The sequence below is a fragment of the Dromaius novaehollandiae genome, chromosome 1 (assembly GCF_036370855.1).
Source record: "Dromaius novaehollandiae isolate bDroNov1 chromosome 1, bDroNov1.hap1, whole genome shotgun sequence".
NCBI classification, from domain to species: domain Eukaryota; kingdom Metazoa; phylum Chordata; class Aves; order Casuariiformes; family Dromaiidae; genus Dromaius; species Dromaius novaehollandiae.
This window is the reverse complement of record NC_088098.1, coordinates 2748138-2765080: the sequence shown is the minus strand read 5'-3', so window position 1 is coordinate 2765080 and position 16943 is coordinate 2748138. Positions and strand designations below refer to the sequence as shown.

Below are 16943 nucleotides of genomic sequence, written 5' to 3'. Positions count from 1 at the left end.
CACAGACATAGAAGTACTATTGTGCATCCAGCTTATTTCAGCACCACTCAGGGTGATAAGACATTCTCTAGACAATTGTAATTATGAGTAATTTGTAAAAGTAATAAGAACTGCTTTTTATTACAGGCAATAAAAATCAATTCTTCATTCAATTATCTTTCCTGGCTATGATATGATAGCTGCCCCGAGTGAGTGCAACAGGAAAAAAGCTGAGCTAAGTTCTGAGGACAAGAAACTATTAAAGAAAAAGAGAACAGGATTAAAAAAAAAATCAGTCCCTGTTCGAACTTCTTGTCATAAAGACATGGTAATAAATGTCTGGTACTATTGTTATAATCCCTCTCTTTTTTACGACCTCAAACTCGCATAGACACATAAATTTAAGCGTAAGACCAATTTCATTGATTCAATGGGATAATTCTTGTGGTTAAGGTGAAGCATAAACATAAATCTTTGCAGGATCAGGGAAAAGATGGAGAAAAGCATTCTGGCATATGATTAGCTTCAAGAATGCAGTAAAACTTGCTGAATTCAAAGTTAAACATGGGGTTAATTTTACCATGAAGTAGAGCCTCAAATCACAAATACCTTCCACTCAATAATATATGCTCATGCTTCAAGAAAAGGTATTTGTTTATTTTGGATAGATAATACGCTGTGGGAGAGAGACTGTTGGAGAAAGAGAAATGTATTTCAGGAGAAGTCTCCTTCTGGTTCATTTGTGAAGAAAGGCTGTATAAACAAAAACAGAGGCATAAAAGTACTCAAGCACACTAGTCTGATAGGCGGCTTGCTGTGGTAGGACTCATTTTCTCATCTGCCAGAAATGAGAGATTTTTCATGGAAGTGATGAGTTAAACCTCCTCTGCAGAGAGGATTTGAGTGTGGGCCACTTGGCCCCATGACCTTTCATTGCCATTCTTAACAAGGAGAAGACATTACAGGTTTGATTGACCTTTGATTCAGAACAATAAAAATGAACCTCACTGACTCTGCGCAAGGTGAACCACCCTGCAAAGAATGTTTTGTGGGCAAACCATTTAATGCACCTGTAAGGACTTGGTGAATCTAAAAGGTTATTTGTACTGTCTATGGTGATTTTTATTCTGACCACTTACATCCAGGATATTTGGTGTTCTGGGCACACCTACTGCTTATCTTAAAAGGAACTCATCTTTTACAACTCCCTGCAGCGTAATGCATCACTGCCAATATACTGTTGCATCCCACCCGGAGTCAGGTGCCATTTTTGGAGCATTTTATTAAAAAAAAAGTCATATAAAGCATATACAGAATGATAGCTGCTTTCCCTCTTCCATTCCATCCCAAGAAGATCATTATCTTTTCTGCAGCCTTTCTCAAACTTTCTCTTATATCACCTTTCTCTTTTAAAGTTGCATATATTTTAGAAATTTACCTTTTTCTCTTGACAATTGCTTAGAAGGGATAAAAAGACCAAAGAGAAATCTTCTGATTAACATATTTTATATATATTATATAATATTATATATTATATACACAATATAATACATTATGTATTATATATAAAATTTTTAATTTGTGAATATTGGGAAAGAGGAGTTTTATCACATCAGGGTTATCTCAAATTTGTTGTCAAGGTTTTAGACCCTTCTCTGAAAAGAGCTGTGCTAACTGGCAGCTAGTATCACAGTGAAAGAAACAGAGCAGAGCTACATGCTTCACAGATGTAAGTGATGAAGTTCTTATTTTAACAAAGTCAATGGGCAAGGCAAGATGATAAATCTTTTCATGTTCAGCTGAGGATTTCAAGGTGCCTTGAGGAAAGCGATCCTCTTGAGAAATCCATTTCTTCCACCATTCTACTTCTATGTGACTCAACACCTTTGAGTAAGGCTTCACTCGTGCCAGTTAAAAACATATCTGAATGAGCTGACAGCATGTCAGGAGCTTTGAGGCATTCCCTCTTCAAAACCTCATCTAGCACTTATATTCATTAAAATAATTAGCCAAATCCATAAAATACTGTCTGATATTTATATATGTAGATGGTGTATCTTAGCAATTCATTCATTTTAGTGATAGTTATTTTGCTTTTCCAGGAGCATCTCATTTCTACCCATTCTAAAAAGGCTTGTGTTATTTTAGACCAGCATGGTATATAATTAACTTTTAAAAATTCTTTTTGGTTTTCTGTAAGGTTAACACAAGTAATTTACTGAATTTTAAAATTAGCCAAAGTTAGGAAAAATTCTACATTCTTGGAAGCGCAGATACCGAACATGTCTGGCTTATCACAATCAACTTTATATCTGGCAATCTATCCCAGTCTAACTTTTCAGTGCTACTACTTTCAAAGGAGTAAAGTGCATCTTGTTCAAAAAGCTGCACATCATGTACATGGAGAACGGCATCTTGTTCTGCCCCTCATTCATCCTTTATTCCTTTCATCAGACAATCCAGCCCCTGTGCTGTGACCCAGTGCTCGGCAGCCGGGGCGAGCAGCAAGGTGCCATCGTGCACCCAGAGCACTTGCCCTGCTGGTGCGGTCAGACCTTGCTTTGCTGTGGAATCTGTTTGAAGAAGCTCCATTTCCTAGAACAGAAATTTAAGGATAACCGTATACAGCAGAAATGGAAGTTTCCAGACCATCTCCAAAACTTCAAGCGTTGACTGTAGCGCTTATCTATTGTCATGCTGTTTGACCAAAGGTTTTTGTCTGGTTAGACTTAATTTCAAGAGAGAATAAGACACCTTGGACTCAAGCCCACATACTTATATTCTTTTGTTTCAGAATATAATTCCACTGCTGTCAGCTCAAATCCTTGCTGTATTTCAGTGTTGATTGTAACAAATACGTTGATTAAAAATTCCCTGTAGAGCTTTATGATAAAAGAAAAAATAAAATTCATGGTTACTTTGTACCATCCTTTGTACACCTAGGTTTCTTCTTTTGATTGCCTTGTGTCCATTTATACATTCTAGATCTAAAATGAAGTTCGAACCAGCCTGTCTACCCTTAAGCTTTGCCTTATGATTTCCACAGGCCTATTTCCCAACCAAGTGAATCCTCAGGCAGCTCTTATCGTTGCACCCTTATGGTTGCCTTCCCGAGCATACAGGATTTCATCTTTGCTCTCCAGTCAGTAGAATCAAATGGAGACACACAATCATGCTGTCTGGCAAAGCTCCATGAAAGCAGCTTAAAGCTAGGCATCTTTATAGCTATTACTTCACTCCCTCCTCACGGTAGTCAACAGGGGTGAAACTGCTGGTCCTATATAAAAGCCATGGAGAGTATGAAAGAACAGGAGAGACCAAGGGCTCTAATCACTTTGCTCGAAAACCTTGAAAACAAAAACTCTGTTTGGCTTTAACAGCTTGGCAGAGTGGTCGAGTAAAATGCTACCTCTCTGAGTGAGATTCGTGCAAACAAATGTGGATATCTACAGTACAGACTTCTAATTTGAACCAGCAGTCGAGACTCTGTTTAGTTGACGGAAAGAAACAGGTGCTTCTAGGAACCAATTAATCTCATCCTGCAGTAGATGTCTCGGATAGATCATACCCTAAAAATGCCTGATTTTCTCTGTTGACTGTAAAGGGGAATCTAGCATGACTAGCTTAAATGGAGACATCTACACTGTAGCTCTCTAAATTTGAGCTAGTTGGACCCTACCCTGGCTGCTTCTGTTTCCTAGTAAATTCAGACTCTGGGGGATTTAAATCTATTCCTTGTTTGAGTTTATGATGTTCTGTCATTCATGATGCAAAAGAAATGTTAAAGGAAAGGCCCATCTGTATTTTATATTTCCTGCTTCAGGGGATGCTTTAATTCCTGCCTTTTCTTTCAAGCAGCATGTGGCATGTCTTTAAATACTTACACCTTATGTCCTCTCTGAAAGAAATCAGAAAACTTTCTGGCTGTCTCAGATTCTGCTTTATCTGTGATGGCTGATGCATTTGTTCCAACGATAGATATAATCTGAGGGCTGACTTCAAATATTTTACAAGATCTTCTTCCTCTAAATCTTTTAGAAGTCTTCTACGCTATCTTCTCTGCCTTCTATACTCTCCATTTGCTGAGCAAGATCTTTCTTTTCTTCCTGACTACTTCCTGACTATTACATTTTGCAGATCTATTCCTAATTGCAAGATTTTTCTCTAGATCACAGCTGATAATGCCAATTGGTTGGTCCTATTATGTCTTGCTTGACATCCAGCGAGCATTTTAGAAAACTTCTTTCCAAAATTAAATCACCACGTGCATTATACATTTTTCATCTTTCTCCATCTCTGCTGTCCACTTCTCTGTTCTCTTTCCCATTACGGCTTTCGTCTTTTATTCTAGACACGATGTATATTCTTGCGTTACAATTTCCCAGCAATTTTTTTTTCTTAGGAACAGCTTCTCAAAGTAGTACCTTTTGAGGGACACCCCGTTTATAAATGAGAAAGGTGCCCTTACAAAGAAAAAAGAGTCAGGGAGTAGTGTACTGAACTGGAGTACAAACTTACTACCTACGTTAATAGTTCAAACTTGTTTCCCTTTAGTTCTTTACAAAATTTTGTTTTTAATCAAAATAATTTGCAATCGAACACCTGAAAGGTTTTTACTTGGAAAGCACCAGCATGAAATATTTAGTTTCTTAGACAAAAATCAGACTGAAATGCTATCCTGCATAGAATAAACTATTTCTCAGAGTATGATATGCCCAGCTCTGGTGTCTTCTAGAGGGCACATAATCCTGTCCTCAGCAGCGACTCTGAATAGGGCTGGCATAACCTAACCCCAAGAGCTCCCCAATGCAAATTTACTGTTATAAAAGTGGCTGCTCATTATACTGGCAAGATCTGGTTATAATGTTGGCAGGTGTTATGCAATCTTTCCCTGCCTCACAGGTCCTCAGTCTTGAGCTACAACATCCCTGTTATTCCACTCCTGAAACTCTCTTAAGTAGAGAACTTATTATTTGCATAAATTCCCTGAGGATCTAGGAAGAAAATGTTGCAAGGCCCTCAGGGGCTAAGTGTGTATGGTGAAGTATATGAATAAATCTGTCAGTTTTGAATCATTAGGAAGGGATGGCTTTAGGGTTGATTTTAAATGGGTGCCAGTGTATCTCAGGGTTTTGCTAGAGACAGAGGATGGGCAGGATAAGCTTATATTATTTTTCTTGTTTGGATAGGGTTAATAGGAGTGTTACCAGGGATTGTGTGGGAGTTAATTGTATTAACAAGGAAAGATAGAAAGCCAAGCAACGTCTGCTGAATGTCATAGCCATTTTTTTTCTATTTTATTGCTAGCAGTCTAGGTGGCATAAATCAGTAATGACTCTGTTTGAATATATAAAATGTATTTCAACTGTCTCATAGTATTTATTTTTTTCCCTATGAATTAAAGGCAAAGCATGCAGGTGGATAGAAAGCAGCACTTTAAAGCACTGAGTTTAGATATATAATACATATGCATCTCATTAATGGGAATGTGAAGTATTCATACAAGTCACAGAAAAGTAAATCATTTACCTTTTCTTAGGAGACTGAACCACACTGAATTACTTAGACTATGGGCAAAATGCTTTTCAATTCCTAAGAAAAGGAAGGACAGTCTGGTATTGTAAGTCTGAGCTTTGAACTTGATGTGCCTGGCTCTCCCAAAGACACTGCAGCTAGTCTTCAGATGTTTGTTCAGGTTAATAATTTCAAAAAAAGTCTACTAGGTTTAGTATTGAGACATCTGAAGTTTGATAAGCAGAGGTGCTGAGCACTTCAGTCCATGCATTATTTCTTCTAGAGTTAGACTGAAAATCATTTTCTGAAGGTCAAAGTTGCATGACTACTACGGAGTTCACAAAGCAGAGGTGGCAAAAAGGACCTCACAGGCGATGGCTGCTAACTTAGCTACCCAGAAATGGTTAAACCACCAGGGCTAAACCCGCAAACAATTACAGCTTGAGCTGAAAAGCAAAAGCTGTAACTGAAGACAGCTCATATCTTCTGGATCATGCTGGCATGGAGGAAGACCAGTAACACACGCTTACTGTACCCTGCCTTCAAAGTCTTGGCCGTAGACTCAAAATATTGCAGCAGTGATGCTTAAATATTATCATTCACTTGGCTTGCCAGGCTGTTGCCTCCAGGATGCCGCAGGACTGGTATTGCACTGTGCTATGCAAGTAAGAAGGAGGGTTCCCAATGTGTCCACTAATCCAGGGGCATTTTGTAATGGTGGGGACACTCAGGTATCAAAGAGATATCAGAGAGGTATCAGGTATATCAAAGAGAATGAAAAATATATGTAGGCTAACAAAAGTCCCCTGAGCTTAAGGAACAAGGGAGACCATATAGATTCTCTGTACAACTCTCCATGTCTTAATCTTTTGCATAAGCAAATAGTGTCCAAGATCTTGTCTAAGCCTTGGTGAGCAGATCCTTTTTCATGCAGTAATGGCCAGCTTTCCCAGCAGGCTACAGGGAATATTCCCCAGGGAATATACCTATATGTAGATAGCAGGTACAGATTCGCCTACCAGCAATCAGACTCACAGATACAACCAGCTCTGGTTTCTAAGACAAACCTCATTTTGCTGCACAAAATTAGCTACTACAGTGATGTGTACATTAAAGCTGCTCCAAGGCACTAATCTAGGACAGGTATTTTGCATTATGACATTTGCTCAGCAAGAAAAAGTACAATTCCTTGCTAACTACACATCTTTGAGAGAATCAGGTATTTCCCTTTATTATTGCCACACTGAAGACTCCATTTTCTTTAGAGAAACCTCAGTAGGCAGTAGTCCAGCTCTTAACTGTCTCCATCAGTTCTCCTAACTGCCTAGATAACATGGCAGATTGCAGTATTTTTGTTGTTTTAAATACATGAAAAGTGAGCAAAAGTCATCAGCACAGAAAAAAAAAAAAGAGATTCAGAGACAACTGCAGTAATGCATGAGTACTCTGAGCTTATCTGATTTGGACTTTTCCTGGGGAACACAAATAGACACAGCTGTAATAAGAATTTCTGCAATTATATTTCAGGGAGATTCTGTAATCTACTTATTAGATCTGTCATTTTCAATAGAATTATTAATAATTTAATATAAACAAAGTATCTGTGAGTTGCTGTGATATTTTTTTCTATCCTGTTAAATGGAGACTTCTCTTTTGACGGGAAGACTGTTAATTGTGCTCTGACATCTTGGGCTCATCCATTTTTTCTAATACGTTGTTACAGCTGTGAAATTTCTGACAAAGCAAGGTTCTGTGGAAAAACTCCAATTCATCTTAAATAAGGTGCTCTGAGAAAATATCTCCTTTTTTTGCTGAAATTACACTAAAGCAGTTTTCTATTGGAAATGAGCTTGGCCTGCTGCCAGCTTATCTGATGGATTGTTTGGAAGCCCAGATTTTCTGTGGCTTTGGGAAGTCTCACTGCATCTACTACCTTCAAAGCAGAGATGTGAGAGCTTTCAGCCTTTGCAGCTTCGGTGCGGTGCATATGTGTGGGATGTTTCAGAAATGGGGAATCAAGAGCAACTCAAGGTTTCAAAAGGTTCTGCATTTTCCAGGAAACGCCGTGAGTCTGGCACTTGAGAAATCCCCTCAAAACTCCCTAAGAGCTGGGATATGAAGATGGGAGGTATTCAAGAATGAAAGAGGGTAAGAGATATTACCTATTTCTGTCTGGGACAAGACAGAGCTCACAAATTTATCAAATCCTGAGCGGGAAAGCCTTAAAGTTTCCTCGCTCTTTTATTTATTTATTTATTACTACACCACTGCTCTGAAAGCCTTGAGACCTCGCTCAAGTGGCAGCTTGCATCTTTCTTGGTTCTTCAGTAGAGCTGGAGTCCTGGAAATACCAGGGTGGGCTTGAAGGCCCACAATCTTGGGGCAGACCCATCCCGGGGATTAATAGCTGGGCGCCTTCTGGTTCCCAGACTTCCAGGCCAGCTATGTCCTCAGCTCTCAGTGTGGAAATATGGCCGCAAAGCTCTCAAAAAGCTTTTGAAAACATCAGGAAGGTTCCAATTTATGCTGTGGACCTTTAGTATCCCTTCACAAAGGCTCTGAGCTGTATCTCTACTTCACAAAATCCCTCAGCCTCTATATACAGTTGTGCATATAAGACCAGGACACTGTAATAAACACCTTAGTTCCTACTTCGTTATTTGATTTTAGGCACACATTTGGAGATTATGGCCTTAGTTTTTAAAGATAAAAAAAAACATAGAAAAGGAAAAGGAGAAATAAGTCAGCCACTGGTGACTGATTAATTTCCTTTTGACACATTATTTGCTTAATATTTTGTTAGAATAGCATAACATTTGCATGAATCCAGGGACATGGGCTTTTAACAATCAAACTGCTAACTTAAGTGTCATAGCAGCATTTGGGTGATTAATGAAAGGTGTTTATACAGCCGCTTATTCTGTTTCATTTCAGCAACTGTGCAAAACTACTTACAAAGAGTATGACATGTTGCTCCCTTTATAGAGCAGTTTCCATATGTTCATTAAGGTAGGAAAAAAATACCAAGGAAACTAAATGCAGGTGTCAGCTGAAACCTTCAGAGAATCAGTGCTTCATTACCTTGCGCTTCCTTCTTTGATTTGCAGTTAACATGATTCCGGACTTCAGAATTTTGTTGTCTGTTGTCCCTAGGGTATCAGCATTTTGTATAGGTGGTTTTATTTGCTTATTTTATTTTATTTTATTGTATTTTAAAGGTCACATTTTTACCAACACAAAGAAAGATGTCTGAGGGAAGTAAAGTGTTCTGCTGCTCTTGACTGCCAAGGGATGGAGTACAAGCTGCAAGGATATTTGCTTCTCCCCCTACTTTTTTAAAGCACACATCTTTATGCTGAGGACCTTGAAATCTCTTAGGAAGAACATCTTAAATGAAGAATCAAAACATTTCAGGCTTCTCATCATAACTGTGAATTGAAAAATAAGCACTTACGCACCACGTTCACTCACCCAGCTAAGGGACTTCATGCAGCCTGTATTTAATGACAAAATGTAAGAAGTATTTGTGCTTGTGCCATCAATGAGAAGGTGCATTGCATGGAGCTGAACTACTGCAACACGCCAAGGAGAAACCAGTACGCAAAGTTTGAGGAAACGCTCTGACCTGCTGCCTACCTCACCTCCTCCCTCTTACCTGTTACCTTCTGCGCCACCTCCCTCTCCCTTGCAGCCTCTGCTGCATCACTACAAAAGAGGCAGGATTGCTCTCAGCTGGGGTTTCTGCAAGGACAGTAGGCAGAGAAAAGCAGCTTAGAATCTTCTTGTGTGTTGGACTCCTATTTCTGGTCTTCATGAGAGTGGAAACAGTGGTGAGGATGGCTGAGATGTTGAGGGAGTTGCCATGGGTTATTATTTCTGGCCCTCAGGAGGCTGGTAGGGAAAAGGGAGAGGCTATTTGCACCCTGTGGCAGGACAGGGGCTGGTGTTCACAGGGAGGTAGCTGTTCATGCTTAGCGTTACCATGTCAAGAAGTGAGGTTTCCCTCTTGTTAAGTTAGTCATCTAAAATCCTGGGAAGAGGGGAATGCTATTTTCCTATCTTTTGACCAAGAAAAGGAATCAGAGGAATTGTCCTACTGTTTTCATTCTTGGATCATGTCCTTATCCAATATAGTCCTAAATGCTTCGTAAAAAATGTGCAAAAAACTGAGAGCTGATGGAGACAGTACGAACTGCCCCTTGCTGAATCACCGTAGTCTCCTCCTAACCTCTGCTAATTGGAAGCTGACTTAAGCACTGCAGCTTCTAAGGAGCAAAATTTACCTTGACCTTTACCAGCTATGACCAAGGAGGTGAGCAGGTGAATATGCCTGAAAAGAGCAAACTTTAAGAAGTTTTTGCTTCAATTTACAAACTTTTGGAAGCATATAAGTTGAACAAGGGATAGATTTGTTAGCACTACTGAGCTGTAGATGTTAGAATACAATATTCACATATCGTGTCTGAGTTTTATTTACAAGGGGTGCCATTTTGCAGAAGGTTCTTACTTAAGTGATGGTAATTTAAGGAATTGCTCTGGCTGCCGTGACATGGGCATATTAGTATGGGAATATTCAGCACTGCAGCTGATTTTTGCAATGATATTTTTGCTCCTGGTGTATCATATGCTCCTCAAGAAAATGACTATGCAGTGGTTCAGCTAGAGTATTTCTACATGCTAAAACAACCGAGGCTGCACTGGGTTTTGTATCTGTGGAAAGTTGCTTGCTGGTAAAATGGAGTCACAGACCAATGTTGGGAATTTTTCTTCCTCCAAAGACAGTCCAGTCTCTGAAACAACAGGTAGCCAAGCCCCAACGTTTTCCTCTGCTCAGTAGACAGGTTACCAAGAACAAGTTTTGGAAATGATTTCACATATGACAATCACTTCTTCAAGAACAAACTCAGCTGCTTGTCCTCTTGAGGATCCTATCTTCCAAACCAGGCACGTTGAGGGTGGCCTGATGGAAATCTGTGTATTCTTTCCTGCATCTTTGAATAATTGTTTATACCCTCTAATAACTGTTTATGCTTTTTGTCATCTAACATCTCAGATGAAAACATTTTACTGATCCTGTGCTCAAATCATTCCATTTTTCTCTTGTGTGATTCTGTAAAGAACGTGGGAGCGCAAGCGGAGATAAACTTACAAAATTGTTTTCAACATATTTTTTCTATGAGCAACACTTGCTGGTCAAAGAGAGCTGCTGTTACCACAGCTCAAAAATACAAACCTTCTCTTTGCATAGCAACATATTAAAGAGTTTTCAGAAATACAAGTTACAGGGAATCGTGTAACACTGGATGCACTCAGCTGTCTGTACCACACTTTTATATCTTCCTCTTTAAAACTAGTATTTACACATATTGTGGCCATAGTGATTTATGGAGCAAACCCTGAAAAATTCTAAATCAGGATTAGTGTCTATTAACTCTATTAAGTTCTGTTTGGCAGTCGACCAAAACGTCAACTGAGCTCACATTCCTCTTTATCCAGTAACTAATGCTGGAGAAGGCATCTGTACAACATCGAGTGGAAAAAGGTGTCCGGGGTAATACTGCAGCTATCAGGCCAAATTCTCTGCTGGCATAACTCATAGCATTTTCAAGCCAAATCTTTCAGAATAGCCCGTTTGTCTTGAATTAATTTTTTGTATTCACTTTTTAATAAGCAACTTTCCGAGCAATGAGCGTTTTTAGCTGCATGACTCCTATTAAAGTCAATAGGAGTCATGTGGCTAAAACCCTATGCGATGCTTGAATTTATTGGAAATTGGCATCTGGTGCTGAGAGCACTTCTCGTTTGGTCTTCCTACCCAATCAGCGCTTTCTGCCTGGCCATGCAGCCTCTTACGCGCCTCCTCGCTGGGATCTCCGTGCATAACCTTTCTGTTCCTTCCCCAATATCCTTTCACACCAAAAACAAAGGCACCTCCTCGGCAGAATCGTTATTGCCTTGTGCCCTTTTGTTTGGATTTCCTGTGTGCGAGCGCTTTGTTCAGCCTCAGCTGTTGCTGAACTTTGCTGTTGGCTGCAATGAATCATTGCATTGTTCACACAATCAGTTACGTTTGCACAGTACTTCAGGATCTGGTTAGATGAGAGGTGCTCTGCAAACAACAGCTTCACTCCTTAGCATTTTATGCTGAAATACTAAGGGTTAAAATACAGTCAGATGCCTCTGATGCTATTACTTCACTAAATATGAGCTTCTCACAAGTGTTATCAAGCGTTACCTGATAATTTCTTGCTTCCCCAAAGTGGTGGTAACTCATCAGGAGCTATTCACCGTCCTCTTGCTTCCACTGAAATCAAGGGAAAACTTTCCCCTGGTATGAGAGATGCAGATTTTAGCTCCATATGCCTATATATTAGTTGGTGTGAATATAGGCTGCAGACCTAGCAGCATGGCTGTAGGAATTACTTTTGCATAAATGACCACACCTTGTGTTTTGATACAAGTACCCAAACAACCTTTTATTGGTCTCTGTACGTTTTATATGGATGTGCCTGTGGGCAGTTTGCTTTTCTGTATGTATATCTGAAGGGTGGCCTCACTAAAACAAACAAACAGATTTCAACTTATTTTTTAATGGAATGGTTCGGGCACCTGCTTTGGTAACATCTGGGGAATGAATGAAAATCCTGCTTCCCCAGGGATTCCCGGAGAAGTTCGTAACAAAATGGAAAAAGAGATATCTTCACAGATGTAGATTTATTCTTCTCCCAAAGGTGGTTGGGAACACTTGAGTTTGAAAAAAGGTTTCTATTAAACGGCCATGTACTGGAGTTTACGTATAGTTTTAAGAACGCTGTGTACGAAAGTTATTAATGATTGAGTCTGAGCATTGTACAGCTCTGTAATAAAAGATACAGGCTGGCCAGCATCCTGAAGAGAACGCTCGACTCAGATTCCTTCAGGCTGTATATGTTTTTCAAAAATAATCTCAGGATTGAAAATCAAATCTATCAGGCAACACTAGTCAAGCAACTTGGGACTGTGCCAGCCAGCCTATTTTAAAGTGTAGCTAAAGTAGACTGAAGATTATCTTCAAGAAAGATATTGAAGAGCAACAGAGCACTGAATGAATATAAAATGGTTTCTGGGACAGGAGCTGTTGAAAACCTCATTAAGTCATCATATTTTAACATGGATACGCTATGCAAAAAAACAGTGTTTCTGTGCAAGACAATTTTGCATTTATTCAGCCTGCCAGAAAGATTTTTTTTTTTTCACTGAGTGGCTTTAGTGCTCAGTTAAGGTGCCAGAGCTTCAGCAGCTTTGTTTACCTATGAGAGGTGCAGCAGTAGCACTGCAAAAATCAGTGCTTGGACATCAGTCCTTGCCCTCATTCCTTGGGGGCGATAAATGAGGTCTTTTTCTTAGACATCTTTTTGCCTCTGCCAGTCTCACTCCCCTTACAACCAGAAGTAGGTGAGTTAGCAGCAACTGCAGGGATGGTTTTGCAACATTTACCCTGAAAAAACTGGATGAAGGCTTTCAGTACATTTTACTCGTATGACTACTGTGGCCCAAGCTAAGCTGCAAGCGTGTTTCCATTTGACAGGGTTCAAAACAACCTTTGCTCATTTTCCACAGGATTTTCTGTGGAGCACATACCGTAGCTGTGTTTATCAAATAAGATTTTGAGATTTTCCAGTTTTTCTGAAGCCCAGATTTGGCCTGAAATGGACTTTGTTATCAAATAAAGGAAGCCAGAAATTAAGCTGGTAAAATGAGTGCACAGAAGTTCTAACAGTAATATTAACAATTTGGTAAGGGGGGTGGTGGATGAGAGATTTGTTTTTTAAGAAAGGGTAAAAAAAAGGCTTAATTAAAGAATAGCCTATCTGGAGTAAATCTAAACTGGGCTAAATCTGAACTGCCTTGGAGGAAGCAGAAAATTGTGTCACATTATGAAACATCCAAACTATGCAATCCGCCAGCTAAAAGATTTAACACAGAGAGTTAGTTTTAAACTAAAGAAGACCAGCACTTTAATCTTTTTGCTTGATTTTCCTTTCAAACACAGTCATCCATTTAGCTCCCTGCTGTCCTCATGAAGAATTTCCTTACGATGAAATCAGAGTTCGGAGATTTATTATGCAATGAGCGGAGCAGGTTCAAGCTGATAAAGGCTTCCTGGGTGAGTGAAGGATGCTTAATGCCAGGAAAGATACTCTTTTAATGTAAGGTTCTTGACCGTTTATTACATAAAAATGTTAATCTGATAGTGTTTTTAATCTGCTTGTTATCAGTGGTTGCTGCTTGGTGTTAAGGACAAGATAAAAGCAAGAGCTAAAGAAGCAGATTTGGGGAGGACTCGCTCAGTTAACATGCAGGATACAACACACCTTCTTCCCATTTATCTGCTCTCGCAGAGCGAGGAGGAGACGGCTTACAGAAGTGATAACGCCACAGCCCGGCAGCCTGATTGGGCCTGGCGTGCCGGCGCTAAAAGGACACCGTGCGAGAGATAAGCCACGATAAAGATTGGGACAGTCATTTTCCAGGGAACTCTGTGGAGCGGAGGAGGATTTGCTGCACATGCCATTTTGAGGGGTTCTCCAAATACAAATATTTAATCCCTTCTCACCAGTCCAAATCCTTCCCCATCCCCAAACCGTTGAGTGCGCAGCAGAATTAATGAAGCCCAGCTTCGCACAAGTTTGCCTCCTTCCTCCCCGTAGCTTGTCCGAGCTACTGCATGGCGTGGTTGTCCCCATGACATCCCGGCAGGCAAGAGCCGTTGTATGCTGTGATTAGTCCTGGCCTTTGTGGGACCTGATTGCAGCCGTAAAATATATAGTGGCTAGGAAACGGGGCTGAAGTCTGCTCATGGGTTCAGAAGTTAATAGTACGGGTAGCCTGGAGGACAAGCACTGTTATCACGCAAGTTTAGTTTTCTAAGACCAAGATAAAGGTTATCTCTGCCTGCAAGATGAAAATACAGTCTTCTCCTTGAGGCAATGGGCTTGGTAGTAAAGTTTTTTGGGGTATTTTTTTGAGTTTACATTGACATTTGCAACCAATGGATTAGCTGGATAGGAAACGGCTAGTCCGTTTCAGAAAAGTGTGGGGGATGAAAAGCGTTTTCTGCAGGATGAAACCATGACCGGTCCAAGCATTTCATGCTGAAGGAGACCTGAACTCATTTCCTGCTCTGAAACTCCCATATTTTCCACAACCTGGAAGAGCTCTATAGTAACCTGCAATTTTGTATTTCGGGGTGACCGCTCTTCACCCAAACAAGATTTTTCCAGTAGAATTTCTGTCAAAACCATTGTACTCTCATAAAAAAAAAGTGCTTTGGCAATGAAATCTCTCTCAATGCAAACTCACACAGCTGAGAAGTTCCCAGCCAGCCTGAGGGCTGAAGGTAGGTTCACACCACAACTAGACCACAGCCACCGAGTTACTACAGTTTGTGTAGATGTACACACTGGCTTTATTGTAATTTATGGAGAAGCCACAGAAACATGGGCCTCCCAGCTGGGCACCTCTAGGAATGGGCTATGTATTAAGCAGATAAAGCCTATGAAATTTGAATTTCAAAAGCTACTTTGAAGCTAACAGGCCAAAGTCTGTATGTGCAAGGTGGAAGTAAACTGGCCAAAATTAGAAAACTGGGCAGAGCTGGGTAGGTGCTATGTGGGCTGCTACCCTGCATTTGCTAGCCAGTGTAATCAGCATACGACCAGAGATTTAGTTCCACAGCCTGTATTAAAATAGGATTCCTTTATCCTCATATGTTAAATTCAAGGGAGACACACATTAGCAATCCCCACGCCCATGGGCATGTTGGTTCTTCAGGGAAGCCATGGTTAGAGCAAACAAAAATCTCCAGGGCAGAGCAAAACTAATGAAACATTAAGAGTATGTTGCTTAGTCAAACATTCATTTACTGACCTGCTTAACTGCATTTATAACTGTGTGCATTGGAGAGATACTTAGCTAAAAGCATGGAGCATTTGAAGCTCTCCATTTCTGCAAAGAAGGTCAGCAATATTAGCAGAAGTGCTGCAAGGTTCCTAAAGTCACCGGCAATACCTCGGTGCGCAACCTCTTTGAACGAGGGGTTTCTACCACATTGAGATCTGGGAGCTCCTTGCTCAGCCAGCCAGTCACAGCAGCTTTCACACGTGCTGGCTTTAGGTTGAGAACTTAAATCTTTTCACAGTGGCAACAGAGGAATCGTGTGGCTAGATAGCATGTGGTCACTGCTAACCTGAGTTCACATTTATCTGGTAATCTGAAACCCTGTCATTCATTTTACATTTGGAAACAAAATAAAAATCTACCACGGCACAAACCACTGGGCTTATGTTGAGGATAGACAAGAGTAAAGGTTGCAAAGAAGAGGCAGAAATGTCAAATATTGAACTCCTTTCAATGTTCTCAACTCAGCCTACATTCACTCCCCAAGAAAACATCCAAGAAAATAAACCATCCCTGTGCCCTGTGCTAAATGAGTTACCATTGCTGGGGCAGCACTTTGCACGGCAGAGAGCTTGGATCCCCCTGAGTTCAGTGGGGACCATCAGCAGACGGATCCCAGTTAATCTCCAGTGGCAGGACACAGGAAGGAGCGAAGCAGAAGAAAAACAGCCACAGACGCAAACCGCACAACTTTATATATCAAGTCCAACATCCAAAAGCAAATTGGAAGTCAGTGCAAGCTGCAGAGAATAGGTGTAATGTGCGCTGTACGCCAGTTCTGCTAAGTAAGTGATCAATATATTTACTCCCTGGATAGAATACAATTTTGCTGTTGTGACAGTGCTACTGCTACTACTCTGTGAAGAAAAATGACTCCATGGAGTCTCTGATCCCTATCTGGTCAGAGCTTGTACTCTTCTAAAGGTATTTTTAAAGATAACTGAAAATCAGAAAAAAACCCAGACTTACTGAATATTTGCAGTCCACCAAAGCCAAGAAATTTAGACGTAAAGTAAAACTCAGTGGCTACTGATCGGCCCAATCTATTTTACTGAGATACAGCCAAGCTCTCTGGATGGTTTCAGCAGTACGCAGCGCTTCTGCAGTCCCTCCATGTAACAGAGTTCAAGCTGGTTCAAAGCTTTTTGCTGAATTTCCTTTCATGTGGATTGTTAAATGAAACCCTTATCTTTTCTTTTTTTTTTCTTATTTTTAGTTTTGATGTTCGTGCTTATTCAGGTGTTTAGCTTCATCTCAATGTTACAAATGCAAATTCACCTACTCACAGCATTCAGGCTAATCAGCAGATAACAATCACAAGCTACAGCTCTGCTAGTCATATCTTATTAGCTATGGAGAAGGGAGAGAAGAGAGGAAGGTGGAAAACCAGCCCATGAGGAATGGACATATTGGCTTTCCACTAGAAATGAGCCAAAATTGCAGTGATACGGCATGCTAATGCAATCCTACAACTTGCCTAGGAATACTCTGCATCCCATATAGGATAGCTT

The 16943-nt window shown here is 40.3% G+C and overlaps 1 protein-coding gene across 1 annotated transcript in view; it reads right to left on the bottom strand.

Annotated features, from left to right (window-relative positions):
* Positions 1-16943, bottom strand: part of CELF2 (CUGBP Elav-like family member 2) — a 515386-nt gene that overhangs the window by 480132 nt on the left and 18311 nt on the right. The gene's annotated exons all lie outside the window — the stretch shown is intronic.